The sequence below is a fragment of the Emys orbicularis genome, chromosome 4 (assembly GCF_028017835.1).
Source record: "Emys orbicularis isolate rEmyOrb1 chromosome 4, rEmyOrb1.hap1, whole genome shotgun sequence".
NCBI lineage: Eukaryota > Metazoa > Chordata > Testudines > Emydidae > Emys > Emys orbicularis.
In genome coordinates this window covers 136526218-136533912 of record NC_088686.1, presented here as the reverse complement: position 1 = coordinate 136533912, position 7695 = coordinate 136526218, and positions in this window count along the sequence as shown.

Genomic DNA, 7695 nt, shown 5'->3' with positions numbered 1-7695 from the left:
TTGAGAAACTCGGTGCTTTGATCAAAAAATACAGCCTGAAAGTATAAAAATGGCCCTCTCTTAACCTTCATCTCTGCTCCTCATGTCTGACTTTACTGATTCCCCTTAAGCGTTGCAGAACAAATGCAGTTATGAGGGAGTGAGTTGTAATCTGTCTCATTCATAGCTAATCTATTTCTCTGATTGCCTACCCCCACAGTATGTTAGGACCTAACACATTAGTGGGCAAACATTATTTCTTTCATTAAGAGATCAAAACTGTGCTCCTCCATTGCTGCTACTGATGCAAGAAGCAGAAAGAGCCCAGCTGGATTTTCAGATCTCAGAATGAGTTTTGCAGCCAGCAGACAGAAAAATCCTCTTTGAGGGTGGAATTCACTCTTATGCAGAGGGCCTGCGCAAGGCCTATGAATGTATCGCAGGAGATCTCACAATTGGGTTTAAGTGGTGCAGGCACCTCTGCACAGTGGTGAATTTCACTCAGAATGTGTAAACTCAGAAAATCTGATCCAGATTCAATTGAGAGAGAATACACAATATGCCTCAATCTCATTTTTACAGTCATTTTTCTGATTGCACTTTATAAAGTAGGTCATCAGTTTGAAGTGTCTTCACATTTATAATATCTAGCTTTGCCCTCGCCTACATCTCATATTGTACTACACCAGCGGTCAATAGAGGATCCCTACAAAAATGGCTGCTAAAACTGTGATTAAAAAAAACAACACATAGAAAGATGGGTAGAAGGTACAGGATAATAAAATCACTTTGGAGCGATGAGTCAATCGGATAGTTTGATCAGCGGAACATTTGTGAGTCTATCATTTTCAATGGAGGGTACTTTGAGCAATGGAACAGCCTCCAGGGCAATGGATTGTTGCATTAGAACAGAGGTTCTCAAACTGTGGTCCGCGAGCTCCATTCAGGTGGTCCGCGGATAGTTTCCTCTAAGGTACATGCCTGGGGGGCCGTACACAAGAGATTGAAGGGCCAGCCACCTAATAAATGGAGCCTTGCAGGCGTGGCTCCACTAATTAGGTGCCTGGACCCTGGAGAAGACGGACATGTAAGGTGAGGTGGTGGCCTTGGGAGGAATAGGGGGTAGGTGGGAGGGGGCAGTGGGGTGAGAAGAGGAGGTGGGGGGAATTTGGGACGTGCAGGACTGCAACAGCCAGAGAAAGAGGCAACTTTCCCCAGCTCCAGGGCTGTGGCTGCCAGGGAGAGACCCCCCTCCTTCCCAACCCCAGCTTGGGGGCTGCCGCAGCGGGGGAGAGAGGGAGAGACCCTCTCTCCTTCCCAGCCCAGCTTGGTGGCTGCTGCAGCAGGGGAGACCCCGCTCCTTCCCAGCCCCAGCTCGGGGACTGCCGTGGCAGGGGAAAGAGGGCACATCCATCGCATTAGAAAGGCAAGACTACTGATATTAAAATATGAGTTGTGTGCTTTTATTTGTAGAACGGAAAATGTTAATTATTATTAAGTTTTTTTTTAATATAATGCTTTTATCCAAAGCGCTTTACAATAGTTAGCTAACGGTACAAACAACATTTGGAAAGATCATTAAGTGGTCTGCTGAGACCCTCAGCAATTTTCAAGTAGTCCGCGAAAAAAAAAGTTTGAGAACCACTGCATTAGAACAATTCTGGGTAGGGGGAAAGCAAGGTTTTGCAAGCTTTTTACAAATGCAATTGCATTTTGTTTAAAGTGCATTTTGTGCTTATTAACCTGGGAGTGACACAAGCAGGGCCGGCTCCAGGGTTTTGGCTGCCCCAAGCAGCCAAAAAAAAAAAAAAAAAATCCGTAATCGCGATGGGAGGTCCTTCGCTCCAAGGGGGAGTGAGGGACCGTCCACCGAATTGCCGCCGAACAGCTGGACGTGCCGCCCCTCTCCAGAGTGGCCGCCCCAAGCACCTGCTTGGTAAGCTGGTGCCTGGAGCCGGCCCTGGATACAAGCACCAGAAATATTAGTATTACTATTTATCTGTCATTACTTCAGCTGCTTCATTTATACAAATGACTGTGCTGCAAAGCAACGTAGATAATTGTGCTTTTGAGAGATAAGGATGCAAACAGTTAAGGCCCAGATCCTAGCTCAGAGTCACGTGCCTAAATACCTTTGCAGATCTGGGTGTAAGTTTATAAGAGCTAAGTGTTATTGTAGAGCAGCATTAAATATTGTTGGGGGATTTGTGTAACCTCTAGCACTTCCATGGGACTTATTTAAATATATTTTTTTTAAAATCTCAGTGTATCAGACTTGGACACAATAGCTTGGATGAGTTTGTAGCTGATTATTATCATCATCAGTGTTATTTAACATTTATATCCCAGAGGCCTCAGCCAGGTCGGGGGCCCCATTGTGCCAGGCCCTGTACAAACGTAGAAACATGATGAGTAATTTTTCAACACTATAAATAAAAGCATATTTTAACTTATTTCTGGTTCTGCTTCTCTTTTGATTTGTGTGTGTTATTCATAATGCTATCACACAAATCGGTGATGTCAGTTCTGCTCAAAGCTACTGAAATTTAGTGAAGGGAGCTGGGACCCTTTCACAGAAAGGCAGAGGGTGTTTAGGGACCTAACAGAATGGAATTGTCCATTTGTTGGTTACAGTTGGGGAAAATGACCAAAAGTTACATTACAGGACAACTGTGAATATTCCAAGAATAGACCAAGACCAAAAAGATCTCAAATAAAGCAAAGCTGATTAGCAAATGGAGAGAGCCACTGGTCACACATTAACAAATGGTATCAGATCGTAACCAGTGCTAGTTTGGGTAACAAGGTTAGCCAGGTATGGCAGGTTCTTGTAATTAAGACAAAGAATCACATCTTACAATGTCAGAGCTCAGGTGTTTCAGTGTCTCACTGACCGGCTGTCTCTCTCTGTTAGCACTGTAACATTTCAGAACTCCATCTCCCCTGAATCACCAAAACATTATGTGTATGTCAGGTTTACCTGCCTCCTGACACTTATTACAGCAAAGGGGTGAACCTCCTGCATTAGCATCTTAGCTGCAAAGTCACTGGCTGAATAATCTGTTTTCTCAACATTATGGAGACTTTAACAATCTCTCTTCTAATCAGAAGTTACAGCCCCTCCCTACAGTGGCGGCTCCAGGCACCAGAGCAGCAAGTGCGCCGTGGAGGGCAGCCTGCCGGTCCCTGTGAGGGTGGCAGCAGGGCCGCCCAGAGGATTCAGGGGGCCTGGGGTCTTCGGCGGCAGGGGGCCCCCGCCACTGAATTGCTGCCGAAGACCCGGCACTTTGGCGGTGGGTCCTGGGGCGGAAGGACCCCCCGCCGCAGGTCTTCAGGGCACTTCGGCAGCGGGTCCCGGAGCGGAAGGACCCCCGCCGCCGAACTGCCGCCGAAGACCCGGAGCGGAAGAAGCTCTGGGGGCCTGGGCCCCGCGAGAGTTTTCCGGGGCCCCCAGAGCAAGTGAAGGACCCCGCTCCAGGGCCCCCGAAAAACTCTCATGGAGGCCCCTGCGGGGCCTGGGGCCTGGGGCAAATTGTCCCACTTGCCCCCCCTCTGGGCGGCCCTGGGCGGCAGTCAGGCTGCCTTCGGCGGCATGCCTGCGGGAGGTCTGCTGGTCCCGCAGATTCGGTGGCAATTCGGCGGTGGGTATGCCGAATCCGCGGGACCGGCGGACGTCCCGCAGAAACGCCGCCGAATCGGCGTGACCAGCGGACCGCCCGCAGGCGCGCTGCCGAAAGCTGCCTGACTGCTGTGCTTGGGGCGGCAAAACACATAGAGCCGCCCCTGCTCCCTATTCCAGTGTATGCACCACTTTAATTTCACACTGAATGGAATTGCCAGTTTGTTTTCACTTCCTGTCACATAACAAATTCCTTCAAAGGCTGCCTTTGAGCCCTCTGCCTGCCATTCAATTCTAACAACTTTTTATTTACATAGCTTGTCTCATCTCTGACCAAAGTGGTATATTCTTATTCCTGATTAGGTGGCACTAAACTCTACCTGCATTTGTGCTGTATCTGGGCAATTCACACTCTTTAATGGATTAACCTCGCAATCTGTCCTGTGAGGCAGGGCACTGCTATTAGCCCCATTGTACAGCTGTGCAACTGAGGCACAGAGAGACTAAAGCCCAGACCCTCAAAGGTATTTAGGTGCCTAATTCCTGTTGATTTCAATGGGAGCTAGAAGCCTATACAACTTTGAGGATCTGAGCCCAAGGGACTTGCCCAAGGTCCAGGGCCAGCTCCAGGCACCAGATGAGAAAGCACATGCCTGGGGCGGCACATTGTAAGGGGCGGCATAGCGGCCAATCTTGGGGTGGCCAGCCCAGCCCTGCAGGGGCACGGACCCCGGCCCAGGGAGGGGCAGTGATCCCCGCTGTTCATCGTGCCGCCGGGGTCCCCGGGATGCGCCACTCCCCGCCGCCTGCACCGGCCTCCACCTCCCGTGCCACTCTGAGCCCGGCCCGGCCGAGCCGCCTTTAAAGGAGCGGCTGAGCCAGCACCTCCTGCAGCCCCCGGGCACTGGAAGGAGGGAGGGTTCTGCGGCGGCCCGGTGGGCACCGGAAGGAGGGAGGGTTCTGCGGTGGCCCAGCGGGCAGCGGAGGCAGGGAGGGAGGATTCTGCGGCGGCCCGGCGGGCAGCGGAGGGGCGGGCCCCACTGATCCCAGCGCCGTTTGCACTGTGCCGAGCCCCGCTGCAATGCCGGCCCCACGCGGAGGTCGCAGACCCCAGCCAGGGCTGCCTGTGTCGGCCCCCTTGAAGCCTGCCCGGCCGGGAGAGGCACCCCAAGGCCGGAGGGGGGAGCCCCTCTCGCCCGGCTGCAAGCGGGCTGCAGCGCCTGGCTGTCCACGGGTGGAGGGAGCGGGCGGGTGCCGCCCTTCACCCCCCTGCAAGCCGCCTTGACCGCCCTCCACACGCTCCCTGCGACTGCCGGGGTTTTTGGTTTTTTTTCGCTTTGGCAGTCCGGCCGCCTTTTTTTTTTTTTTTTTGCCTGGGGCGGCAAAAAAGCTAGAGCCAGCCCTGCCAAGGTCACACAGGAAACCTGTGGCAGAGGAGGGAAATGAGCTCAGGTACCTCAAATCCCAGGCTAATGCCCTAACTCCTTTCCTTACAGAGGCATTCTGTTGCCTTTACTATTAATGCCAGCTAGAAGACAACTGTCCCTTAGCCCTAATAATAAAAGGACTATATTTTCTTAATCCAATTTACATAATTCCTCTTGTAGGCTATCCTCTCTTATCACACTTCACTATAAAATGATATTATTGTATCTAGTACTAGGATCAGCCTTTGGAACATATTCACTAAAGAGGGACTCTAACAGCACAGTTCAGTTCCAGCTCTGGACACTCTGGGGTCTTCAGATCCAGGTTTAATTTGGGCCAAATTACTATTTCTATTTTAAAAGTCCCTGTATATTGCCTTGAACAGAATAAACCCCAATACATTTGAAATTCCAATCAACAGTGAAAGTAACAAAATCTCAGTGTCCATCAGGGCCGGCTCTAGCTTTTTTGCCGCCCCAGGCAACCAAGGGAGGGCGCCGGGGGGGAGGGCGACCGGAGCCCTGGGAGGAGGGCGGCGAGCCCCGGCGGGGGCTCCGCTCTCCCCCCAGCGGCCGGGGGGAGGGCAGCGAGCCCCGGCCGGGGCTCGGCTCTCCCCCCCCCCCCGCGGCCAGAGCGCCGGGGGCAGGGCGGCGAGAGGGCGGCGAGCCCTGGCTGGGGCTCGGCTCTCCCCCCGGCGGCCAGAGCGCCGCGCTGCCCCCCTCCAGGTGCCGCCCCAAGCACCAGCTTGGTTGCCTGGTGCCTGGAGCCGGCCCTGGTGTCCATCAACCGAAACAGACCATCTTTTCACTTCAAAAGCTGCCCACAAGAGGTTTGTCTTACCCTAAATCTTGTTTGGATTATGTACGGAAGATGGCGCTTTCCCTGCTTCAATCGGTCAGCAAACTGCTTTATTTGCCTACAAAAGGAGATTAAATTAGTTAAGGTTGCTTTTCCTCAGTTCTTCCATTAGATGGTAGTAAATACAACAATGCATTCCAACTGCATAATATTTGAGCTGTATAAGAGATCCTGATAACCTGAATTTGACTCAAAATGTAGATCTGTAAAGCCAAACTTTTATAAAACATCATACGCAGAGAAATGGTACTATTTTATTTCCAATGATTCCAATGGCATTAATTCTGATAAAAAGATATTTTTAAACAAAATCACTCCCCCTGATGTGTTGGCAAACTAAACATTACAGCACTAAACTGGAAAGCAAAACTGAATACAATATAAACAAAAGTCAAATTGATTTGTCATTCTCCAAGCTGAGAGAAATGCAAGAAAGTTAACAAAGAGCATAAGTAATGACAAGTATTTTGCATTTTAACAATTCTTTCACTTTTAAATAAGGCCTGGATCATGCAAACACGTACACACGAGTCACTGAAGTCAAAGGGACTACTCAAATAAAGTGATGCATATGTGTGTTTGGAGGATCAGGGTCCACAGTCATAGTAATATCATAGGAAAAGACATTTTATTTGCTTGCACCCTATGATTTTTTAAGCTGTGTCTCTTTAAACCTTTCAGAATTACTATAAGCACTTCACCAGTAACAGAGAAATTTTCAAAATTAAATTCCATTTCAGAGCACTGCAGAAAATCTTAGTAAACAACAATAAACCAGCTGAGTGCCTGCAGCCATACCACTTTGTGGGCTGCTCCTTAAAAGCGGAGCACAATTGGACTGAACAAGCACTTAGATCATGACACATTTTAACAGATCATTGTACAAAAGTTCAAATACACAAACTATTTGGTCTCAAAAAGCCACTTCTCAAATTCTCTCTGTTTTCATTGTTTAAGGTATTATTTACTCTTATTGGCATATAAAATATGCACCAAATGAAGCACAATAACTAGCACTTTTCATCTGCAAATCTCACAGTGCTTTACAAAGGAGGTCAGTATCATTACTCCCACTTCACAGATGGGGAAACTGAGGCACACAGCCGTGAAATGACTTGCCCGAGGACACCCAGCAGGCCAGCAGCGCAGCTGAGAATTAGAATCAAGCTTTTCTGAATGCCAATCCAGTATCCTATCCATTGGATGCAGAGAGTCCTTTGCTTGCTCCATAAGCTACAGTTTAAAAGGTGAAAAATTAAAAACTGATAAAAGGAAATACTTTCTCATTGCCACCAGAAGTCATGGAGACCAGTCTCTATAAAGAAACTCGGAGTCTGTACTGGTCAGATGCCCCCACATGGTATTAATGGACACTGCCCTGCTTGGCTTTCACATGTGTTTGAATGATGTCAACATATTAGATTTGTTCATTGTTAAACTCTTGAAACATTATCAGCTGTGAAATGGGTAGACTGCAGGTTTTGAAGGTTTTCCACAAACATTGTTAACTATTTAGGACGATGTTTACTATCGACTGTAAGCAGATCACAACAGGGACTGGTCCTGTATAATTTGTACAGTGCCTAGTACATTTTGGGCACTACTGAAAATAAAAATGAGGAGGGGGCTTACTTTTAAATGGCACTCCCAGCAGAGTTTTGCAAAAGTTGACAACGAAGCAAGTGACTGCACAGTTTAACTCAGTGTAATGTACTGACACAGGCCAGAAGCCACAGACACTGGCCACACTCTTGTTAACTGTATGTAGCCAACTAGGTAATAGCTTTAAGCAGCAGAAGACAGAAGCTATA